Here is a 24443-nt window from a genome sequence, read left to right as displayed (position 1 = left end):
GGGTTGCTGCCCCTGAATTGGTAATTTTAAGGAAATTTTGCAGTTTTTGGTTATCTTGAATATTATTATAGATAGAGATAAACTGTAAACAGCAATAATGTTCAGCAAAGTAAGATCTACAAATAAGTTGTCATGACTAAAATTGTCAGTCGACCCCTTTAGGAGTTATTGCCCTTAATAGTCAATTTTTTAACAATTTTTCATAAATTTTTGTAATCTTTTACAAAAATCTTCTTCTCTGAAACTACTGAGACAAATTTAACCATACTTGGCCATAATCATTATTAGGGTATCTAGTTTAAAAAATTTGTCCGATGACCCCGCCTTCCAACCATCATGGCCAACTTGGTTAAAAATAGAACATTGGGGTAGAATGCAGTTTTTGTCGAGCCTGCGACTTTTGTCGCAGAAAGCTCGACATAGGGATAGCGATCCGGCGGCGGCGGCGGCGGCGGCGTTAGCTAACTTCTTAAAAGCTTTATATTTTAGAAGATGGAAGACCTGGATGCTTCATACTTTGTATATGGATGCCTCATGTTACGAAGTTTCCGTCAGTCACATGTCCAATGTCCTTGACCTCATTTTCATGGTTCAGTGACTACTTGAAAAAAAAGTTCAGATTTTTTGTAATGTTAAATTCTCTCTTATTATAAGTAATAGGATAACTATATTTGGTATGTGCGTACCTTGCAAGGTCCTCATGCCCGTCAGACAGTTTTCACTTGACCTCGACCTCATTTCATGGATCAGTGAACAAGGTTAAGTTTTCGTGGTCAAGTCCATATCTCAGATACTATAAGCAATAGGTCTAGTATATTCGGTGTATGGAAGGACTGTAAGGTGTACATGTCCAACTGGCAGGTGTCATCTGACCTTGACCTCATTTTCATGGTTCAGTGGTTATAGTTAAGTTTTTGTGTTTTGGTCTGTTTTTCTTATACTGTATGCAATAGGTCTACTATATTTGGTGTATTGAATGGTTGTAAGGTGTACATGTCTAGCTGGCAGGTGTCATCTGACCTTGACCTCATTTTCATGGTTCAGTGGTCAAAGTTAAGTTTTTGAGTTTTGGTCTTTTTTTCTAATACTGCATGCAATAGGTCAGCTATATTTGGTGTATGGAATGATTGTAAGGTGTACATGTCTAGCTGGCAGGTGTCATCTTACCTTGACCTCATTTTCATAGTTCAGTGGTCAAAGTTAGGTTTTTGAGTTTTGGTCTTTTTTTCTAATACTATATGCAATAGTTCAACTATATTTGGTGTATGGAAATATTTTATGATCTATATGTCAGTCACGCAGGTTTTATTTGACCTTGACCTCATTTTCAAGGTTCATTGCTCAGTGTTAAGTTTTTGTGTTTTCGTCTGTTTTTCTTAAACTATAAGCAATAGGTCAACTATATTTGTTGTATGGAAGAATTGTTAGCTGTACATGCCTGCCTAGCATGGTTCATCTGACCTTGACCTCATTTTCATGGTTCATTGGTCAATATTTAGTTTACTTGGTTAATGTTAAGTTTATGTGACAGTTGTAATAAAGCTTTATATTTAGGACTATCAACATAATATCAATGATTAGTAAAGAAGGCGAGACATTTCAGCGTGTGCACTCTTGTTGGTTTATATCTCTGAAACTAAAGCATTTAGAGCGTGGGTTGCTGCCCCTGAGTAAGTAATTTTACAAAAATTTTGCAGTTTTTTGTTATTATCTTAGATATCATTATAATATCTAATATCTAATACTATTAATTATGATTTTAACCTTATTTTACATGATTTCCAAAGCATCAGTAAATACAGGTGAGCGACACAGGCTCTTGAGAGCCTCTAGTTTTTATAATGTCAAGTTTTCTGTTTAGTCAGGTTAATAGTTACTCCTTGCTATAGGTCAATGACATTTTGTATTTATTTGCATTACTAACAAATTATCGAATTAATTAGCAATGTTGCTAATCATCAGATGTTTTTCATTTTCCGCTGCTAGGCGAGACATCTCTGTCAACAGTTTATCTTACAAACTTGTGTTGATACTATTGTGTACATTTTGTAAGAAATCAGAACATTATATAGTGACTTTATATTTATAGAGAAATGGATTTGTAAAATATATAATGTGTCTTTTTTTAATTCTTTTTAGGTTCTTCTGTGATATGTTTTCATGGTGTGGGAATAAGACTTGGTGGTCTAATACAGCTAATACAAAGGTATGTACCAGTATGTTAGTCCTGTTTTGAAAAAAGAAAAAGTATTATAAAATGTATTTGGAAATAGCATGTGCTCTAAGCGTGAAGGTTTGTAGGAGTTTGGTAAGAAGTCTTTGCTTTCTTTAATTGCCTTTAAAGGAGTAAATTTAATTATCTGATTTGATTATGTAAAAGTTTTTTGGGATGCTGGTTTGCTGTTCTCAACTTCTATTACATATTTATAGACTTTTATATTATTTGCCACTGGACATTTAGCAACCAACAATCAAATGAATCAGTCATTCAAAATATGGAATATACATACAGTATATCAAAAATGATCCTTTTAAACAATCTTGAATGACTAATCATTTTATTTTTCAGGTTAGCATCACAGCTTGTCTGTAAAGATTGAAGCTGGGAGTGGGCATTGGAGCTGACTTTTATGGTAAGAACCAATACAAAAAAAACAATATGTAAAAAAAAATATGTTGGACATCTACCATTGACTTCTTTTTATCCTTTTCTGCTAATAAAGACTGGTAGTTCAAAAAATATATCAGCAAATCACTTTTAAACAAAGTAAGAGAAATGTTTTATGAATCATGATTATAATGACCAGTTACTTATTATTTTGCATTTGATATTGTTTCAATTTTCAGATTTTGACAATTACGTTTAATTCTGTATATTTCTTTTTCAGGTAACTGTGGCTGCATAAAAGGGCTATGTGATTTTACTGTAACAGTCAAGAATGTAATTCAGACTATTTTTGTGTATGTTTGAGAAAATGTTTATAATTTTTACAAAAAGAAAAAAAAAAATTATGTACAGGTTCTCCATTTTCAACAAGATTGGAAGTTGTAGGTTAATAGGTCTTTGAAATTTCAAAAATTACTTTGAAATTCTATTTTCTGTTCATACTCATGTCTAGGCAAAACACTTCCAGTAGTTTAAGAATGGAGAATCTAAAAAAAAAGAAAAAAATGTTCAATTATTGAAATGTTTTTTATTTTTGCAAATTGTAATATATTTTTTCACCTTTGTGTCATTTTTAGCTGAGTTTATAACAAAGGGTATATTATTTTAAGAATATTTTACCAGATGCATAGTTGAAGAATATCTTGATGAAAGTAGATTGATTGATTTTTGGTATTTAACACCACTTTCAGCATGATTTGCTATATCTTGGCTGCCAGTTTTTATTTGTGGAGACAGCCTGGTGAAAACATCCCCTTCAACAGAGAAACTGGCAACTCTAGTCAATTAAGGCGAAGTGTACGTAATTAACTACTCCACAGAATTTTTTTAAATTTTACATGTGGATTCTGCTTGTAAAAATACACCAGACAATAAAATAAAAAAAAGGGGTAACCGTTTTCGTTTTTCAAATACAAGCTGTTGAAATTAACAGCATGATACGCCAAAAATACAAAGGATATATAGGGAAAATCATAAAAATCGGCAGATATTTTTACTTTATTAAGATTTTCTAATTCGTTGGTCCACAGAATTTTTTTAAAAATCGATATGCGATTCAAAGATGAACGACGAACCCATTGGTGCAAAGAAAGTCCTTAGCAACCGTGCTAGTTTTCAAGCTATATCCTGTTAAAGTTTGATTTTTAGCGGAAAGAATAAAAACATTCGGCGACGTTATTGATGTCTACTGTAACGTCATCACAATTTCTACTCTATAACGCTATTATACCGTACAGTGTTGTAACAAAATCGTGAGTGTGTATAACCCATTTTCCTAATTATTGCAAATGCTCAAGCGTAATCAATTGATAAGGAAATAAACTAACTGTTTTTAAGGATAATTCTGCTGCCAAAAAAAAAAAACAAATTGGCAAATAAATATACTGCAAGTGAAAGAAAGTTACTGTATAGACTTTAACTCCATCTTTTTTTAATTAGACAGGATTCCACATCTTTTTTGAAATGCATGTATTTATAGCTGACTATGGGCGTTGATCATTGTTGAAGGCCGTACGGTTACCTATAGTTGTTAATTTCTGTGTCATTTGGACTCTTGTGGAGAGTTGTCTCATTAGCAATCATACCACATCTTCTTTTTTTTTTATAGTGTATTGTTTTAATAATTATGAATCAAATATCAAGTTTGAAATTGTCCCAGTTAACACAGCGTTGACAGAATGATTCTATACGTATTTAAATAATCGGTTATAATATTGGGATCGCGTATACACGTCTTTTTTTAAATCTTATTTCTGCATGTTTGTATTTTAAAAAAGTGAATATAATTTGCTGCATCTTTTCATCCTCACCATTTCCGGCGCTATTCGAGGTATTGCGCACAAAGCCCATTTTATTTGTCAGGTTCACACGCGTGCACGTGACACAACTCTGCAATTTTATTTAAAAAATTTCCTGTCTCGATCGCTTTCCCTTTTCTTTAACTACACGACAAAGCATGATATAATGTTTGCTGGAGATTTTAAGTAAAAAAGGAAATAATTTTTTGTACCATTATTTGTTAAATATCCACATGCAAGACTCCAAAAAATAAGAAAACTGCATCTGCATATTATCTTGAGAATTTTTATGGCTGTAATAAGGTCAAAAGAAGAACCCGCATATGAATTTTAGCAAGGTAAAACAGATTGGAGTTTTAACTTCACGTAGCACAGATCATTCCCAGTGTTAGCCTTAGCATTGTGTATATCGTGTTTAATGCTATAGCATTGTGTATAGTGTAATGCTAAAGCTTTGTGCATAGTGATATGCTATAAATGTACTGGTGTAATGCTATAAGAATGTACCAAGAGCGATGCTATACGAGTTTACCTAGTATAGTGCCATACAAATTGTTCCTGTATATAGTGCAAATTTGAATTGCAGTTTTGTTAATATAATATGAACATAAGGAGATGTGGTATGATTGCAAATGAGACAACTATCTGCCACGTTTAAGGTAGATCGGGTTCCTTTTTCTGAGCGTCCGTTCTGATCATGTTGCAAAAACTTTTTTGTTTTAAAAATATTTTACCAAGTATCATTCAATATACAACAAAATACCTAAAACTTGAAATTTAAAGATTGAACTATCAAGAAATTAAGTGTCGTAAAGTATATTTAAAATATTTGGGGATTTTTTTCAAGAAAATAAGGCATGTGACACCCTATTTTTATTTGATATTTCGGAGTTATTAATGAAAAGCAATTCTCTCATCGACTTTTAGCCAATTCCATCGTTTAATGTTTCTGCAATAAGGAAAATTTAAGTTTCCCCTATATTAACAATATAAAATAACCCAAATTTCGTTAATTTCAATGTGTTATTACGAAAAAACAAGGTCCGTGATCCCCAGTTTTTATATTGAAATTTATATAACATTGACACAGAAGTCTTACAGAAGTTTGAGAAAAATCTATCGTCCAACATTTAGACACCCCCAGCTACCTTAAAGGATGTGGATGTAAGCAATTGTATAAGGCAATCATATATACGGCCTTCAACAATGAGAAAATCCATACCGTATAGTCGGTTATAAAAAGCCCCGACATTGTAGAACTAATTTTCTTCACCCCTCCCCATTCTTCCCCTACCTCATACTACTGCTGAATGATACACAAAAGCACAACAAAAAAGAAAACAAGTTTCGCTATCCCTTTGAAATCTGAATTTGATAAAGAAAAAAATAACACGTTCTATTTTTATCATACATGTGTAGTTTCAGTTTCAACCATGGTTCTAAATTTAGATTTTACTTTCCCCAAAAATTGCGGACGGAAGAGAAGACACCTGTTTATTTTTTGCACCTTGAAAACTGAGATTTGGATGACATAGATTTTACTTATTCTGAGATAAATGTAATAGTGCTCAATTCTTAGTTTCTGAGAGTGTAATGTTTTGTGGACGGAATCTGATGGGTTTTTTTTTTTTTGCTGTTGGCTTTTTCTTCGGCTTATAAATGTTGTACTAGTGGTCGATTACCCCCGTATCTTTTATACTTTTTACCTAAATAATAAAATATAAAACATCATAAAAATTTTCAATTGCATAAAAACGGACATGCCAACGTCTTTCTTGTTCAAAACACAAATTCACATGCAATATAATTATTTGTTACCTACAATTTTACGCTACAGTACACTGTGAAATTCAATAAAAACTATGGTTTTTCAAAAAAATATTGTGGGGGTCAATTCAGGTTTGATTTTAATGAATTTGAAACGAATAGAAGCAGAATTGTCACTGGTTTATTTTTTATTTGGTTATAATTTTGTTGTTTAGGCGTTTTTACCTTCTGTTGAAATAAACACGAGTCGTTTTGTGTACCTGCTCCTGCGTGTTTAACTAAAACAAAAACAGTGGTAATATAGTCATACTAACTCACAATAGGATACTCAGATTTCTGATTAGAGTCATTCTAATAATTTCTTTGAAATTTTGAGATAGCACATGAATACTTGTTTGAATTCATGATAGACCGCACGAAGTTATTTCTCTTTCATGTGCCCATTTTTCCTTTCTTGGAGTAGGGGAGATAACCCGCGTAACTAACGACGCACGTTTTTTATCCTAAATTCCGCTAGAGGCGTGCAATTACGTACACTTCGCCTTAAGATTGACGTTAAACACACCTACAATGTGAGGGTTCAGAGTGTTGACAGGCTAGTGATACAGTAGTTGAACTACTTTGACCATTCAGCCACCATTACTCCATCCACACTAAATATGTTATTGAAATGTGTTGAAATTTTGTAATTTAATTTTTTTTTTTTTTTTGATTACCGGTATACTATTTATTTTTTTTTGTTATATATATAACAAAAATGTGGAGTTCTAACAGGGTGAAATTTAGGTCAAAGGGAGGTAATTTATTATACTGTGTTTAACTTCAAATACTTGAAATTCCCTCAATGTAAGATTTTTATTTACTTGGATACTCACATTTATGCACTTTTTTACATATCAGATGTTTTCTAGATAATAGAAATTTAGTGTGGGAAAAATTATGTGTCACTTAAAATAATTACGTGGAATTTTTCAAAAAGTTTATTAATTGAAAGTGCATCTGATATTTTTTATGTATGTTACTTTATTTTCTAAAAACAAATGGACACAACATAGATTGACAATAAGATATTGAGAAGAACCACCTTGTCAGCCAAGATAGCAGCTCTTAGGAAGATGGTCAATTAAATCTTCAACCAAGTCTGACTCTTTACCATGAAAATAGAAAAGGCAAGTTTATTTTAGCCAGATCTTTTAAGATAACAGACCCTTCTGAAATATTGCATTTAAACACCATTGATGAATTAATTTACCAGTTTAGTATTTAAAGATACAAGATACATGAACATGATTTTCTATTAAAATATCAATAGTAAATCCTAAAAATAGTCATTAAACTTCAAGAAAAGACCAGAACAATTTAAAACACGATTTTGCATTCAATGGGAGATAACTTTGTAAAATATTCAGATATTTTTTTGGCAGTTAAATTTAAATCTGACGTTTTTTTTACTTTTCTATCGTTTATATTGATTTGAAAAAAAAATGATTTTATACAATTGTCTACCTGCAATAAGAAATCAGAACAATATTTAGTAAATTTTAGGTTATCGGTAACACACAAATTGATTTACAAAATGTATAATGTGTTGATTATAATTTCATTTCAGGTTCTTTCTGAGACATGTTTTCATGGTGTGGGAATAAGACTTGGTGGTCTAATACAGCTAATACAAAGGTATGTACCAGTATGTTAGTCCTGTTTTGGAAAACTCAAATGTATTATAAATATTTTATGGAAAAACAAGATTTGAACTCTTAAAAGATTTTTTACAGGAATCTACTCTTATTATTATATCAGTAACCAAATAGGAGTAAAGTTTAGGATCTGAATTGTTTACATAAAAATGTGTTGGCTTGTTGGATTGCTGTCTCATCCATATGTTCTTGACATATATAACACATTTTTAGACTATTTCTATTTAATGATTTGCCACTGGACCTTAAGCAACCAACAACCAATCATTCAATCTATTCAATATACATACATAGAACCTTTTAAACAGTTTTTATACGACCGTTTACGGGATGTATTGTGGTATACCGTTGTCCGTCGTCAACATGTCGGACATTAACTAAAAAATGCTTTAACCAATTTGCATAAAACGTTGGTGAATTGTTTATATCTATTGACGTGAGCTCCTCTTCGTTTATTATAAATTTTAGATTTTACATTTCCAAGTTGTGGGGTTTTATTCATTAAAAAAAGGGGGTTTTCCAGTTTTCGGACAATAACTCAAGAATGCTTTCACCAACTTGCAAGAAATTGTGGTGAATTGTTTATATCTATTGACATGAGCTCCCTTTCGATTTTGTATAAATTTTAGATTTTACGTTTCCGAGTTGCAGGGTTTTATTAATGAATTATCATTTTATATTTCAGGTTAGCATCACAGCTTGTCTGTAAGGATTGAAGCTGGGAGTGGGCATTGGAGCTGACTTTTATGGTAAGAATCAATACATAGATTTATGAACTTTTCATCCAAGATCATTTTAAAGCCCAAGATTTTTGTTAGGCACAGATGTAAATCTTACATATTAATGTCTTCTTTACTTATAGTTGAATAAACAATTTAGAAGGAGATATAAGGATATATAAGGGAAGTCAAAAAGTATAATGTATAATGTGAAATCTTGGGATTTCATTTTTTTTGTTATCTATAGTTGTCCCCATATAAGAAAATATGTAAGTGTGGTATGTATGCCAATGAGACAGATATCAACCAGAGACCAAATGATGTGGATGCAACTAAATGTCACCCTATGCCTTCAACAATGAGCAAAACCTATATTGTATAGTTAGCTATAAAGGTTCAACATGACTAAATGTTAAAAAATTCAATCAAGTATGTTATAATAGCCTGATATACTATATATAGACAGGTTTTTCCAATTATCTGCCTTAGTTTGTGACGCGACTCCTAGGCGTCGTCGTAGTACGATCGCCATTACAACCGTGAAAAATATGTAAACGATATACATCTTTTTCCCAGACCGCATATAATTACCGTAAACACAAGAATGTACGTGAAGCGTACTTGACCTCGGCAAAATTACAAAATAAATAATAAAGTAATTAGATAAGGAATGGACATTAAAATTATAAGTGTATTGCAGGCCAGGTGTTGTGTCCTTAAAATATAACTCATTTTTGTCGAGCCTGCGACTTTTGTCGCAGAAAGCTCGACATAGGGATAGTGATCCGGCGGCGGCGTCATTAGCTAACTTCTTAAAAGCTTTATATTTAATAGGCTAGAAGACCTGGATGCTTCATACTTTGTATATAGATGCCTTATGTTACGAAGTTTCCGTCTGTCATATGTCCATTGTCCTTGACCTCATTTTCATGGTTCAGTGACTACTTGAAAAAAAAAAGTCAACATTTTTTGTAATGTTAATTTCTTTCTTATTATGAGTAAAAGGATAACTGTATTTAGTATGTGCGTACCTTGCAAGGTCCTCATGCCTGTCAGACAATTTTCATTTGACCTCGACCTCATTTCATGGATCAGTGAACAAGGTTAAGTTTTCGTGGTCAAGTCCATATATCAGATACTATAAGCAGTAGGTCTACTATATTTGGTATATGGAATGATTGTAAGGTGTACATGTCCAACTGGTAGGTGTCATCTGACCTTGACCTCATTTTCATGGTTCAGTGGTCAAAGTTAAGTTTTTGAGTTTTGGTCTTTTTTGTCGAGCCTTCGACTTTTGTCGAAAAAGCGAGACATAGCGATCCTACATTCCGTCGTCGTCGGCGTCGGCGGCGTCCACAAATATTCACTCTGTGGTTAAAGTTTTTGAAATTTTAATAACTTTCTTAAACTATCCTGTATTTCTACCAAACTTGGACAGAAGCTTGTTTATGATCATAAGATAATATTCAAAAGTAAATTTTGTAAAAAACAAATTCCATTTTTTCCGTATTTTACTTATAAATGGACTTAGTTTTTCTGCCAGGAAACATTACATTCACTCTGTGGTTAAAGTTTTTGAAATTTTAATAACTTTTTTAAACTATCCTGGATTTCTACCAAACTTAGAAAGAAGCTTGTTTATGATCATAAGATAGTATCCAGAAGTAAATTTTGTAAAAAAAAAATTCCATTTTTTCCATATTTTACTTATAAATGGACTTAGTTTTTCTGCCAGTTAACATTACATTCACTCTGTGGTTAAAGTTTTTAAAATTTTAACAACTTTCTTAAACTATCCTGGATTTGTACCAAACTTGGACAGAAGCTTGTTTATGATTAAAGGCTAGTATCCAGAAGTAAATTTTGTAAAAAAAAAATTCCATTTTTTCTGTATTTTACTTATAAATGGACTTAGTTTTTCTGCCAGTTAACATTACATTCACTCTGTGGTTAAAGTTTTTAAAATTTTAACAACTTTCTTAAACTATCCTGGATTTGTACCAAACTTAGACAGAAGCTTGTTTATGATTAAAAGCTAGTATCTAGAAGGAAATTTTTACTTATAAATGGACTTAGTTTTTCTTCCAGTTAACATTACATACAGTCTGCAGTTTAAGTTTTTAAAACATTTATTAGATTCATAAACTATCCTGGATTTTTACCAAACTTGGACAGAAGCTACTTACAATCAAAAGATAGTATAGAGAGGAATATTTTTATTAATTTTTTTTCCTCATTTTTGCTGAGCCTGTGATTAACAGCAAAAAGTAGGCGAGACACTGGGTTCCGCGGAACCCTTACGAATTTTTTCTATTACTATATGCAATAGGTCAACTATAAATGGTGTATGGAAATATTTTATGATGTACATGTCAGTCTCACAGGTTTTATTTGACCTTGACCTCATTTTCACGGTTCATTGGTCAATGTTAAGTTTTCATGGTTTAGTTTGTTTCTTAGATACTATAAGCAATAGGTCAACTATATTTAATGCCTAAATTGATTGTAAGGTGTACATGTCTGTCTGGCATGGTTCATCTGACCTTGACCTCATTTTCATGGTTCATTGGTCAATGTAAGTTTTCTTGGTTAAGCCAAGACAATAACAATAAGCAATAGGTGAACTATGTTTGGTTTATTGAATGATTGTAAGGTGTACATGAATTTCTCGTTTGGTTTATCTGACCTTGACCTCATTTTCTTGGATCATGTTAAGTTTATGTGTTACTTGTAATAAAGCTTTGTATTTAGGACTATAAACATAAAATCAATGGTTAGTAAAGAAGGCGAGACATTTCAGCGTTAGCACTCTTGTATTTGATAGTTAGAACCGGGACATAATATTTGCGAATACGAATCCCAGGTTACATATCGATTATAATCATTTGGTAATCACAATATTGATTATTATAACACATACATAAATAAAAATAAATTGTGTGTCTTGCGGGTCGAATGTGATATATCAGAAAAACCAGGTGCAATTTTATCAAACTCATAGAAATTTCTGAAGTCATGCAAACCTATAATGAAGCAGTCCTAAAATTCAACAATCTTCTAACCCGATGGTCCTATATTCGACAGCCTGTTTTCTCCGGCGCGTGGTTACTTACATCTTCTGAAAAAAATATACCTATAGACATGTATACCGTTTGATGATAAACTTTTTCCTAGGGCACACAAACGATTTTTTTGCTTGTGGTTCGACTCTCGTATACTGCTCAAAATTGAGTGACGTTTTCGTATCACTTTTGTCTCCACATGAATTGCGCTATATGCTATCAGTGCGTCAGGCCATATGTAGACTCAACTTTGCAATTAAATTGGGCCGAAGAAGTTTTGAACTTTCACGGCCCATGTTATCATATAGTTATTTTAGGTGTTCAATTCCAATTTCTTTTGTAGAAAAATTACTTGACATGAAACTACTAGTATGCATAGTATAACCGGTACGTGCTTAAAAAAAATGAATGTCATTAAACCACAAAAGGCTCCAACGTGTAAATTAAAAGCAATGATTAGAATTATGTTTTAAAAGCGTCATTTGGTGTTTTGCCAATTTCACCCTCCCCACCACCCCAAAACAGAGGTCTCGTATATTTTCATCCTGAATCTGTATTAGACTCCTTTATAAGTCCCCGATATATATAATACAGTGAAATACAGAATTACAGTATTACATTAGGGATGTATATTGGACCATCCGACTAAAGTGAATATATACTTTAAGCACACATTCCTTCATATATGGACCATTAAGACGAGGTTTATAGAGAAGTACCCTTAATAGTAAGTTTTGCTGTGATTTGTCTATGGATGCAGCTGTTTGTAAAACCTTTAAGTTTTTCAGCAAGAACTGGCACCCAGGAATAAAATAGTTTACTAGCCTTACTTTTCGAAATATGAAAGCACCGTCCCAAATAACCAAACATCAAACTAAGTGTTAACCTTTAAATCAGTACGATCGAGCAACAGCTGATCTGCAATATCGTAGTTGAAAAGTAAATTGTGTATTTATTCCACTAAAGTACAGAAAACTTAGTTACATAAGACAAGTATACAATAAGGCGTAACTGTCATTCATAATATGTCTATTTATACACTGACGTGGTTTCCTGATTTTATTCAATTTTGAACTCCTTACTCCTCCGTTAACAATATGTTTGTCTGAGTTAATGTTGTCGGAACGTCTGTCCATTTTGCAGCCTAAAGATAGTCATGTATAAAAAAAATCGTCTCTTCATACTTGTTTGATTTGCATCCAATTATAACTACATGCATGTAGCCTCGGGGTAGGTTTCATTATTATTATCTAAAGAAATGTGCACGAACGGATTTAGGGGGTGCCTAGGCCCCCTTATGAAGCTTCATTCATGGTTAATTCAGACTTTTTACCGCTTCCACTACAAATTGTGTCTTGTTTGGGGACCTGCGGCCCCCTTTCAAAATCCTGGATCCATCTAATGTGTAGATCTTCTATACAAACAGAGGCAGATGCACTGTAGTCATCGGATTAATTTTCATAGATAATTTTGTTTGACGACGTGTCAACGTTCGTCTGCCAGTGTAATTTTACTTTCATAAAAAGTTTTATTAAAAAAAAAGGATTGTGTGCAATCGGCACAACTTGTATAGTTCACATATTTTATTTATTGATTTTTTTTTGCACATCTGAAATTTTCTACAATTATTTGGACAAATATTAACTGCACAAGAAATGCCTCCACCTTTTCTTTTTATAACTTTCGCCAGTATCCATTGTGAAATAAATAAGAAAATGAAAGAAATACAAATGTAATCAGAAAATCGATAATGTTTTGATCAATACACGAGCGTTATTTTTCATGGTTGTAATGGCGGATCGGTCACGTGAGAGGTTAATGGATGCGGCCATGTTTTCTAGGTCAATTATAGATAAACCCGTTTATAGCTATAAAACAATGTTAAAAAGATATTTGTCAAGACATCAGCCAATGACTTGTTTTTCATCCTTTTACGGTATTGCTAAGAAATACTGGTACTTTAAAATGTATGTCAACAAATCACTTTATAACAAAGAAAAAGAAATATTCTATACATTATAATTATAATGCTGAGTTAATTATAATTGTTTTGCATTAAATATTATTTCAATGTTCATGAGTAATGTATATTTCTTTTTCAGATAACTGTGGCTGCATAAAATGGTTGTGTGATATAACTGCAACAGTAAAGAATGTAATTCAGACTATTTTTGTGTATGCTTGAGAAAATGTTTATAATTTTTTTACAAAAAAAAAAAAAAAAAAAATATGTAAAGATTCTCCATTTTCAACAAGATTGGAAGTTGTAGGTTAACTTGTATTTGACAGTACAAAAATTCTTTCTATTTCCGTTTATACTCATGTCTAGTCAAAACACTTCCAGCAGTTTAAGAATGGATAATCTAAAAGAAAAAGAAAGAAAAAAGAAAAAAAAAATGTGTGTTTTTTTTTTGCTAATTGTTATGTATATATTTTTGCCATCTTTTTGTTATTTTAGGATTTGAGATACTTTCAAATTTTACAAGTTACTTTATACATGTAGTTAATGCAATTAAATCTGCCGATGTGAATATTCCCACTAAATTTCTTAGCAAAAATTTTAATTATTTTTGTTTTTTTTAGCAACGTTTCAAAATACCTTACCATAGCAAATGTCTCTCTTGTGTAAACTAAAAAGACGAATAATGGTCTGCCGTAAATATATTCCCTTACAACCTTTTCTTTTATGTTAATTTTGATATCTTTAAGATATGTGACAAGGGTGCTCTAATGCAGAGGAATTTACGAAGTTAAGAAGTTGAAAATATATTTTGTGCACTTTTTTTGTCATTTTTAGCTGATTTTGGTTTGTAACCAAGGTGATATTTTTTAAAGAATAATTTTACAAAAGGCATAGTTGAAGAACATCTTGTTGAAATTGGATTGGTTGATTTTTGGTGTTAAAAACCACTTTAACATGATTTACTATAATTTTGGCTGTAAATTTTTATTTGTGGAGACAGCCAGAGTGCCTGGTGAAAACATCACCTTCATCAAGGAAACAGGCAAACCCTAGTCAAATTAAGAATGAAGTTACACATTTCATGTGAGGGTTTTCAGTGTTGACAGGCTAGTGATACAGTAGTTGAAGTACTTATAGGACCACTCTGCCACCATAAGTAAATATTTTATTGAAATGTGTTAGATTTTTGTTGTCAATCTATTTTTTAATTTTAATTGTACTATTTTATTTATTTTGTTTAATATAACAAGGATGTGGAGTCCGAACAGGGTGAAATTTGGGTCAAAGGGAGGCAATTTATTATACCCCTGTTTAACTCCACATACTTTAAATTCCCTCAATGTTAGGATTTTCATCTACTTGGATATTCATGTTTGTACATTTTTTTTTAATATCAGATGTATACTAGCTAATATTGACTATTATTTAGAGCTCTGTAATAAAAAAAAATAAATGTAAGCAGAGCTCTAGATAATAAGTATGCAGGGTGGGAGAAATCTTGGGTCATTAACAATTGATTTGCTGAAATTTTCTAGAAAGGGGATTTATTGGAAATGCATCTGATATATTTAATGTATAAAACTATATTTAAAAAAAAAAGATGTTAAGATGATGAGGAGAGCCACCTTGTCAGCCGGGAGAGCAGCTCTAAGGGAGATGGTCAATTTAATCTTCACCAAGTCTGAGGCTTTACCATGAAAAATATGTGGTAAGTTTATATATTCCACAAATTTTATGGTAATAATATATATATAGGCATTAAACATTATTTTTTAAGGGTTCTTTTCTATCAGTGTTTGATTTTTAGAGTATCTAGTCTTACATTTGTTTTCTGTCTGGTATTGAGTGAGCTGTGTTGGATAGAAACCAACTGTATGCAAGTTATTATCAATGAATTTGTAAACTTATTTGGGTCGAACAAATTTTTATGCAAAGTCTGTAACTGTTTGAATATTGAATTGATATAGAATCATTTTCATAAAAGCGTGGACAAGACGATTTCTTGGCCCTCTTATGTTATCTATTGACTGGGTCAGATAAGGTGAAAGTTTGTAACGCCCACTTGTCACATTGAATGTGTTATAGACATTTAAACTGGGGTCGCCAAAGGTTCTAAAATACCTACATCAAATAGTACGAATTACTAGCAGAGGACTAAACCTTGTGTGTTGATTTAAATGTTGAATAATTATTTTCTTTTTTTCTTCTCTTGTGCCTACATGTACTTTGCTCTTTTATTCTATTTAAATCTCTATTGGAAGGCCTCTGACAGACTGAGTGAGCGTAAAATCACTGTTATCGATAGCCAATGGCAAACAAGTTAAAGGTACTGTAAATTCAGAAATTATTGCGTGCAATTATTAATAAATAAATTTGGTGTATTTACTGTCTTCTGATTGGTTAAAAGTATTACTTTTATTTTCAATGTTGTCAATTTTTATGGCGACACGCCACTCTGACGTTGTATATTCATACGCCAACATCTGTGTACGTTGTTATGGTTAATATAAATAATATTAAACGTTCTTTGAGCCTTATTTTTGATAGAAATTTATTTATAATGAGTGGCTATAATTTATTTTGAATTTATTGAACCATAAAATTAATTTTTGACTCTTCACATTTTACATAATCCGCTGCTCGGATTATTCAATGTGAGGAGTCAAAAATTAATTTTATGGTTCAATAAATTCAAAATAAATAATAACCATTCATTAATTGCGATTTTGTAATTTTAGACTAAAATGCGATTTTAATTTTTGTGATATTGAGAAAAATCCTGTTTAATTCATATAAAAAATTTCTCAAAATGCTAGTTAAAATTATTGCCAATACAACCATGTTGCATTTTTCGCAATAATAAAAACATTGCAATAGTTTCTGAATTTACAGTAATTGAGTTAGTATTATCACCAACATAAGTATTGGGGTTGTCTACGCTGTTATGAAAATGATTTTAAGAACCATCAAAAGAGAACAAAACCATCCGATTTTGTAATTGAATATTCCAAAATCATTGTCTTATACATATACGTGCACTTGCACAAGGTCAATTTCTATCTCTAGCAGTTTTAAAGTTTATATAGTGAAGATGATAATGTATAACAGGTTTTAATAAATTAAACATAGCATTATTTTGTTAGTCTTCTTAGAGACAGATTGATCTGTAAAACAAGTAATTATTTTTTTATTTTTTTTATTTTTAGGTTGTTATAATGATGATGTTTTCATGGTGTTGGGAGTAAGACTTGGATGTCTGATATTGTTAACATGTTGGTAGGTAATCAAGCATCTTTTTAGTAATATAATATTTGAAATCAATTTCATAAGGTTCTTTAGTACCAAAAAAAATATTTTACACTGATTAGATACCGGTTGAATTTTTTTGGTAAATATAAAACTGAGTTTATAATTATAGATCAGAATACCAAATATTTTTTCCATGATTTTTTTTTATCCTAGTGCAATTTTAAATTTAGAACGTGTAATAATTTTTTTTTAGGAAAGTATAGTATAACTGACTACTTTTATATTCCAGGTTAGCATCAGGTTTCCATTGGGTTACTTGCTGGGATAAAGCTGTTATAAGGTGAGAACTTATTCATCAACTTACAACTTTAATGTGTTTATGTTATTGTGTGATGAATGTCACTAAATAGATTTCAATATATATATTTTTTTTTAATTTACAATTAAAAAAAATCAGTATTCAATCTTTTCATTTTAAAATAATGTACCCTTTAAAGCAGATACTAGATCTGAAGAAGATATATGAAGGGGAGATAACAATAAAATCGGATATTTTTGATACTATATATTTTTGAGTACAGGTAATCAATATAAGTAATAAACAAATTGTTTAACATACACTGATGTCTGTTTCTTTATTCCCGTTAGATTATTTTAAAATTAAGAATCAACAATTGAAATTTAACTTTGTTTCTTTTTCAGTCGAAAGAGTTGCTGTTGCTGCCTTCCTTGTATGGTAAAATCTTCAGACTACAATTCTGCAAACCATTGGATGAACTGTTGCTATCTTTTGTAAAAAAATCAGCAGAATGAATAATAAATGCAATTAATTATTCAAATTATAAATATTTATTTCATTATTTTTTCTTGCATTCAATTATTGTTTTGTGATTGAAGAAACATAAAAAAAAAAACTGTGAAATTATTGTTATTTGAGAGGTCCCAAAGGTATGATGTATGGTTTCACAAGATACCAATAAGACTTGCTTCAGTTTACATATATTTTTTAAGTTATGTACACTGGTTAAGAATTATAAGTCCTTTGTGAAATGATTTTTTCTGGTTAGAAACCTATTAAGTAGGACTTTGATGGCCAAACACTAAAAGGGAATAAAACAAATCCCCTATTAAACAATTTAAGTACTAAGTTTTTGGTGCAATATGAACTAGGAATAAAAATGTTTAGTTAGATGGTTTGTTTTGACTCTGCATTCTTTACATTCATACAAATTAATGGCTGTCAGTTTTATTTTTTGGTTTTGTTTATATATTATAAATGCATTATTCAGCATCTGAGACCACTCAAGTGAAAATAATTACATAGTTTTTGCAGTTTGTCATATTTTCTCATTTTTGTGTGATTGATTTCTATATTTTTTCTCATTTATGATTATTTATGTTTTAATGTTTGATTTTTGAGGCTTGTACTCAGCTTCTAAACAATTACCCCCCCCCCCCTCCACATGTATAACCAGAATCCTGTAAAAGAAGTTTTGATTTTGAAGGATGGATGGATAATTAAAAATGCAAGATTTTTTTAATGTGCTAGTTCATAATGTAAAAGTCTGCACAAGACATCTAACCCTACCTGAACACATTATTCTGACCTCCAGCTGACCAGTCTTTGCTCCTATTCCTAATTGCTGAATGCTTAGCAGGGGAGCATCAAATACCAATTTTCAATTCTTTGATATCACCCAGGGCAGGACCAAATCCCATGCCCATCTGCACTCATGTTGAGCATAAAAAGGTTATTAAAGAAGATTTGTCTGTCTGTTTGTCCATCATCATCTCTCATCCACAGCTTATAAACTATTGGAAGGTTTTTCATTTAAACTTTCAGATTATCTTCTGTATCTAATGGCTGTGTGTATTTTATTTTATTATAATGAAATTTTGGGGTTCTCAATTGTAATGAATGGACCTCCTAAGTATTTAAAAAAAAAGGGAAAGAAGCTTCTCATACCACCATTTTATCATGTGAAGGATAGGTTGGTTCAAATATATTTGTTTTAAATCATGTTTTTAGTAGTTGGATCTCATTATGACAAAATTTAAATGACTTAAATTCAAAATAAATTTGGGGTTCACACTGATATATATTACCACTGTAGCTTTAATGTAAATTTTATAAGGCTTTACTATAACAAGATTTGTGTTTTATCTTGTTTTATCTGATTTTAGTGGTTTTTATGTGATTTTATTTGTTTTTTACTGTCAAATCTTGTTATACCAAGCCTTAGTATGGTTGAGTTTATATATTTTGATTATACATGCAATTCAAAATATAAATTTACATAATGAGATCAGACAGTTATTATGCTTTTAACTCTTCTTAGTGGATAAAATAGAAAAATGAATGAACATAAATATTGAAGTGGTCGTTGAAGATTGACCTAATTACAAGATTTATAAATGCAGAATCTTGCTCTAACTAAATTTATGTTCTTATCAGCTGAACCCACCTATCCTTCAATATGAGTAATAAAATTTTATATATGGAAAAGTCCATTCTTCGATTGGGGAACCTTTGGATGTGAAAAAAATATACACAATGCCAACAGATACTGAAGATTATTTGAAAGTTTAGGCAAAAACAATTCAATCCTTTGGGATTGGAAGTTGTAGACGGATGAGCAAACAGATGATATACTTGCTTACTATGGCACATTTCCTAAAGGATATGGACTATGGGTATGGGTTTTGCTCATGGTTGAAGGCTGTAGGTGACTGATAGTTGTTAAATTCTATGTCATTTGGTCTCTGGTGGAGAGTTGTCTCGTTGGCAATCATATCTCCTCTTTATTTTATATGAAATAATTACTTATTACTTCCTGGGCAAAAAGTTCTGATTCCAAGAAAATAATAAAAAAAAATACTTATATCATACATGTATTGTTAAATAACTATCCTACTTTGATATAAAGAATTGACTTTGGTTAGAAATTGGGAGGAATTATAAAGAAACTTTATATACAATATAAGAGCTTGGGGTTATAAATGTTTAATGAAATGCAGTTAACTATTTCCTTGGTGATTAATAATTTTTGCACAGATCACGATATTAGTTTATTGAAATGACCCAGTAAATAAATTGAGTACACCTCATAAATGAATTTGATTCATGTATTTTTATGCATTTTTTATCTTAGTATTTACCATTGTATTCCTTGTTATATTTGTAAATGCCTCTTCGTATGTGACAAACTGAGGATTCATATATTTTATGGAATTATATAAATTTATTTTAAGATTGGTATTTAAAAGTATTGGAAAGCTCCAAGTTTAATAGTGAGCAAAAAAAATTATTCCTTTAAGACCTAAGGATATTAAAATTTAAGACATGTATCTCAGAACAGAATTGATTTTCTAAATTCTATTGAAACAGCTAGTCTGGGAACTGGTATCAAGAAACTAAAAAGAATCCTCAGCTCTGTCAGTTATTTTGTATAATTGTAATATTTAACCAATGATACCTTACCCATGATGCAGATCCTTTTCCTCCTTTTACTTATAAAGGGACTAAAAACTTATTATTATTACAATTTCTTTGGTTTTTTTTGTACACACTTGATGGAGCAGAATGAGTCTGGTTTCATTTGGGTATTTTATATTATGATGCATGATAATGATATAAATAAATAGGTAAATAAAAATTTAATTGAGAAAACCTATCTTATATTTTATTTGAGTCTGAATGACAAATAAAGGGGGAAGAGGTTTCTGTTGTCAAGGGTAACACACAGCTGATTTATTGTATGGTATGGACGAAGTTGAAAAAGCGAGACTTGGGCATGCTTTTTCCATAAGCAGCAGCTTCAACAATGTATTTGATTGTGATAAGTTCAAGTTAAAGAAAACAACTAGTGGTAGGTCAATGATATTTGGTATGCAGTTATATAAGCATTGAAACATCTTATTTCTAAGGAGATTATTTTGCTTCTCTCCCTCAGTCATAGTCGACTTAAAACTTTTAATTAGTTTACATGTATAAGTTTGTGATTAGGTCAATTGAAAGGGAACTATAAGTGGTATGTCAATGATATTTGGTATACAGATGTATAAGCATTGACAAATCTCAGTTCCATAGAGATTGTTCAGCTCCAGCCTCAGTCATGGTTTATTGACTGAATGTTTTGCATTATTTACATGTGATTAGATCAGTTTAAGATGAGTGACTAATATCTGATATTTGGTATGCAGTTATATTGGCATTTGCAAGTCTCATTTTCATAGAGATTATTTGGTCCCACTTCCTTATCATGGGTCATGGACTTTGAAACTTTCAGTTTAACAAGGAACCAATTGATAGGTCAATGGTGTTGGGTATGCAGTTTTATAAGCATTAGCATTTCCATGGTGTTTTTATTTTGCCCTGAACCGTCAGTCATGGTTCATTGCATAGATAACAAGTTTAAATATTGCAATTTTAATTTCAACATTTGCATTATACCACCAAAAAACGCAAGACACATCTCTGTCAACAGTTTATATTTCCATCTCTTTGGTATCTTTCAACATCATATTTTGAGTTTTAAATGTCACAGAAACTTCTTTGCTAGTTTAAACAAGACTTGACACAAATGATACTTAGGAATTACATGACAGAAATGTTCATTGGACTTGCTGATTACCTGATTGGCTGCCAAGTCTTAAAATAGATCTAGAATTCTAAAATAATCTAGTTTATATAAAGGCTCATCAGATACAAAACACAGGGATACAGATCTAGCAGTGGATGCTCCTGATATAAAACTTCATAATCCAGACTGAAGAAGAATGAGTTAATCCATATCTTGTATGCAGTTGCCTTATGGTCTGGTTTAATCTGGCAAAATCTAGCTGTCAGTAACTGCTAGTACTCTCAGATCTGTACTTAGTGTTAGCTGTCAGTAACTGCGAGTACTCTCAGATCTGTATTTAGTGTCATTTGTCAGTAACTGCGAGTACTCTCATATCAGTACTTGGTGTCAGGCATAAAACTGGCCGTAAATTTTATCGTTTTAATTGTTTTGCATTTGTCATTTCTGGGCCTTGTATAGCTGACTATGCGGTATGGGTATTGCACATTGTTGAATGACGTACGATTTCCTATAGTTGTTTTAAAACTATGTCATTCGGGGTCTGGTGGAGAGTTGTCTCATTGTCAATCATACCGCATCTTCTTATTTTTATATGAAACTAACTATATTTTATATGAGATAAATGTGGCGGTAATGTATTTAATTTAGTAATTGTAATACAAAATATATGAACAAATTCGATTAATGTGTCACTTACTGGAAAGATAAATAAAATTACAAACTGTCGATTTTAAGCTATATGTACAATTGACGATAAAGTTCAACATTATTAGCCTCCCTTTTCATTTCATACGGTAAAAATCTGTGTATAGCGTAAGCTTGTTGTTTGTCAAATATAAGAAATTCATATTTGTAACACAAACCAGTGTCGTAGCTACCTAAGGCTCGACTAGGCACGTGCCTATACATAAATTTGCCAATTAGAGGTTCCCGATCTAACACTTTAACATTCTACACAGAAGACAGGCGCTAGGTTTTCAATATGATGGACATTTTGTTCTAAACAATAAGTATTATTCATACTTTATTAAACGTCACAGAATCTGACCTGCATGCACACAGAATATGAATATGCGTCGATTTTTTCTCAATTAATGTGCTGCTTAACTCTGCTTGTTATTTTCCGTTTATTTGCACATCTTTCTCAAACAACCATTAATTAGACTTATCACCTGGTTTGTACTAATATGACCCGACAATTGTTCGTTCAAAGTTCACATTTAGGATTTTGTATATTTTTATAAATGTTAGCTTTTTATTATTATTCCGAGTCCTCATTGCGTTTTAATAATTTATTAGTTTATTGTATTTTACGCTATTCAAAAGTTACTTGTATTTTACACTTAACTATAATCCTTTCATTCAGATTAATTATCAAAGATTTATATCCGTCTTTAAGATAAAAGGTTCTGTAACAAAGAACATAGATAATTTGACACTAAGTGATAACTGCCGAAAGCCATTCTTGACAAACTTATACGAAGCATGTTTTTAATCCGTAATCCCCGCTTTCGGCAAAACGCGAATTAATATTATTTAATGAAAAGATATTTGATTGGTTGATATTCCGCATGTCAATCAGTCTTTTGAATTTGTATTTTATATATGTTTTTATGTTGTTATTCAGTTATGTTTTAATGATTGAAATATATGGATGCGAAATAAATATGTAAACTTTCCAGCGACTTGGACTTTATTTAAGATACCGCTAGTTTCCCCCGAAACTAATTAATATGACAGAGGTGACCAATAACCTGGTCATATGTGGTGGACTAAGTCCCGTGATCTCAGAAGTGTACCTCAAAAGCCAAGCGAGTGACAAAATGTACTTTTAATATTAACAATATTTCGTTATAAGTGCTATTGACAAAATTTTAGTGAGGAAATGAAACGACGAAAGAAGAGAAAAATGTGTTTTCCGCTTCCATTGGACATATTCCTTTCACAACTATGATGAACTTTTAATATAAATATAGATCTGTACAACTGATTTCAAAATGGACCCTACTAAATTATTAGCTAAATTCAAAGGTGACTTTACCGAAAACCCAAGTCGTTGGTGGAAATTATTTGAAAACTTCGTTTCGTTATATTACGATGAATCTAAATTTTGTAATGCCTTTCCACTATTTCTAGAAGAAAACGCACAAATATGGTTTAATGGATTACCGGAAGATTTAACAAACACTCGTGAAAATTTAAAATGCGAATTTCTGAAGAAGTATCAAATTTCATACGGACAGAACTTTCAAAAACTTTCGGACTTTATAGATTTAAAACAACAAGAAACAGAATCTGTTGCAGAATTTATTAACCGAGTTAACGCTTTGTCTGAAGACCAAGATGTTGGACAGCAATTCAAGTTGACGAAACTGCAATATAAATGCAAACCAGAACTTGTTAGACTTATGTCCCTAGGTAAATGGCCGGAAACAGTCGAAGAGGCAGAAGTGCGCTTGCGGTCAGTAGAAGCAAACTCTCACTATTTAGAAAAATGCGAGAAGAAGGAAACTGAAGACAAAATTATGTCAGAACTGAAACCTAAAATAGATATGATGTTTCAACAAATAAGTGCCGTTAACAACAATACAATAAAACAACTTACAACCAGCCCTACAATGGTGGAACCACTTCTTTATTCGGATGCTGATCGCAAGGCCAAAGTTCAACAACGTACAAGAACGCCAAGACGACAACGCAGACGTAACCCATGCCACAGATGCGGTGAGTGTGACCATATACCATCTCAATGTCGCTTTATTAGAATAAAATGTAATAAATGCAAATCCATAGGCCACAAAGCAAAAATGTGTAGATCAAAACAAAAACATTTTTTGGCGCAACCAACAAAATTTATTTCGGCAACAGGTTTAAATAACACAAAAGTATCAAATTTAATTAAAATTCGGGTTGCAAATCATTTTGGTATGGCTATGGTT

General features: G+C 31.4%; 3 long non-coding RNA genes across 3 annotated transcripts; all 3 read left to right on the top strand.

The window, feature by feature from the left end:
• The first annotated feature begins 2137 nt into the window (after positions 1 to 2137).
• LOC127718565 (uncharacterized) lies at positions 2138 to 3450 on the top strand. Its single transcript, XR_007989904.1, has 3 exons — positions 2138 to 2206; positions 2570 to 2633; positions 2889 to 3450. It is a non-coding gene; the product is annotated as an uncharacterized LOC127718565 (long non-coding RNA).
• Positions 3451 to 7838: 4388 nt separating this feature from the next.
• LOC127718566 (uncharacterized) lies at positions 7839 to 13911 on the top strand. Its single transcript, XR_007989905.1, has 3 exons — positions 7839 to 7908; positions 8614 to 8677; positions 13812 to 13911. It is a non-coding gene; the product is annotated as an uncharacterized LOC127718566 (long non-coding RNA).
• A 487-nt stretch (positions 13912 to 14398) lies between these two features.
• On the top strand, positions 14399 to 17738 carry LOC127718564 (uncharacterized). Its single transcript, XR_007989903.1, has 4 exons — positions 14399 to 15380; positions 16879 to 16948; positions 17211 to 17261; positions 17624 to 17738. It is a non-coding gene; the product is annotated as an uncharacterized LOC127718564 (long non-coding RNA).
• The last annotated feature ends 6705 nt before the right edge of the window (positions 17739 to 24443 follow it).

Source organism: Mytilus californianus, unplaced genomic scaffold (genome assembly GCF_021869535.1).
Source record: "Mytilus californianus isolate M0D057914Y unplaced genomic scaffold, xbMytCali1.0.p SCAF_10, whole genome shotgun sequence".
NCBI classification, from domain to species: domain Eukaryota; kingdom Metazoa; phylum Mollusca; class Bivalvia; order Mytilida; family Mytilidae; genus Mytilus; species Mytilus californianus.
The sequence above is the reverse complement of the archived record's forward strand: the minus strand, read 5'-3'. Positions and strand labels throughout refer to the sequence as shown.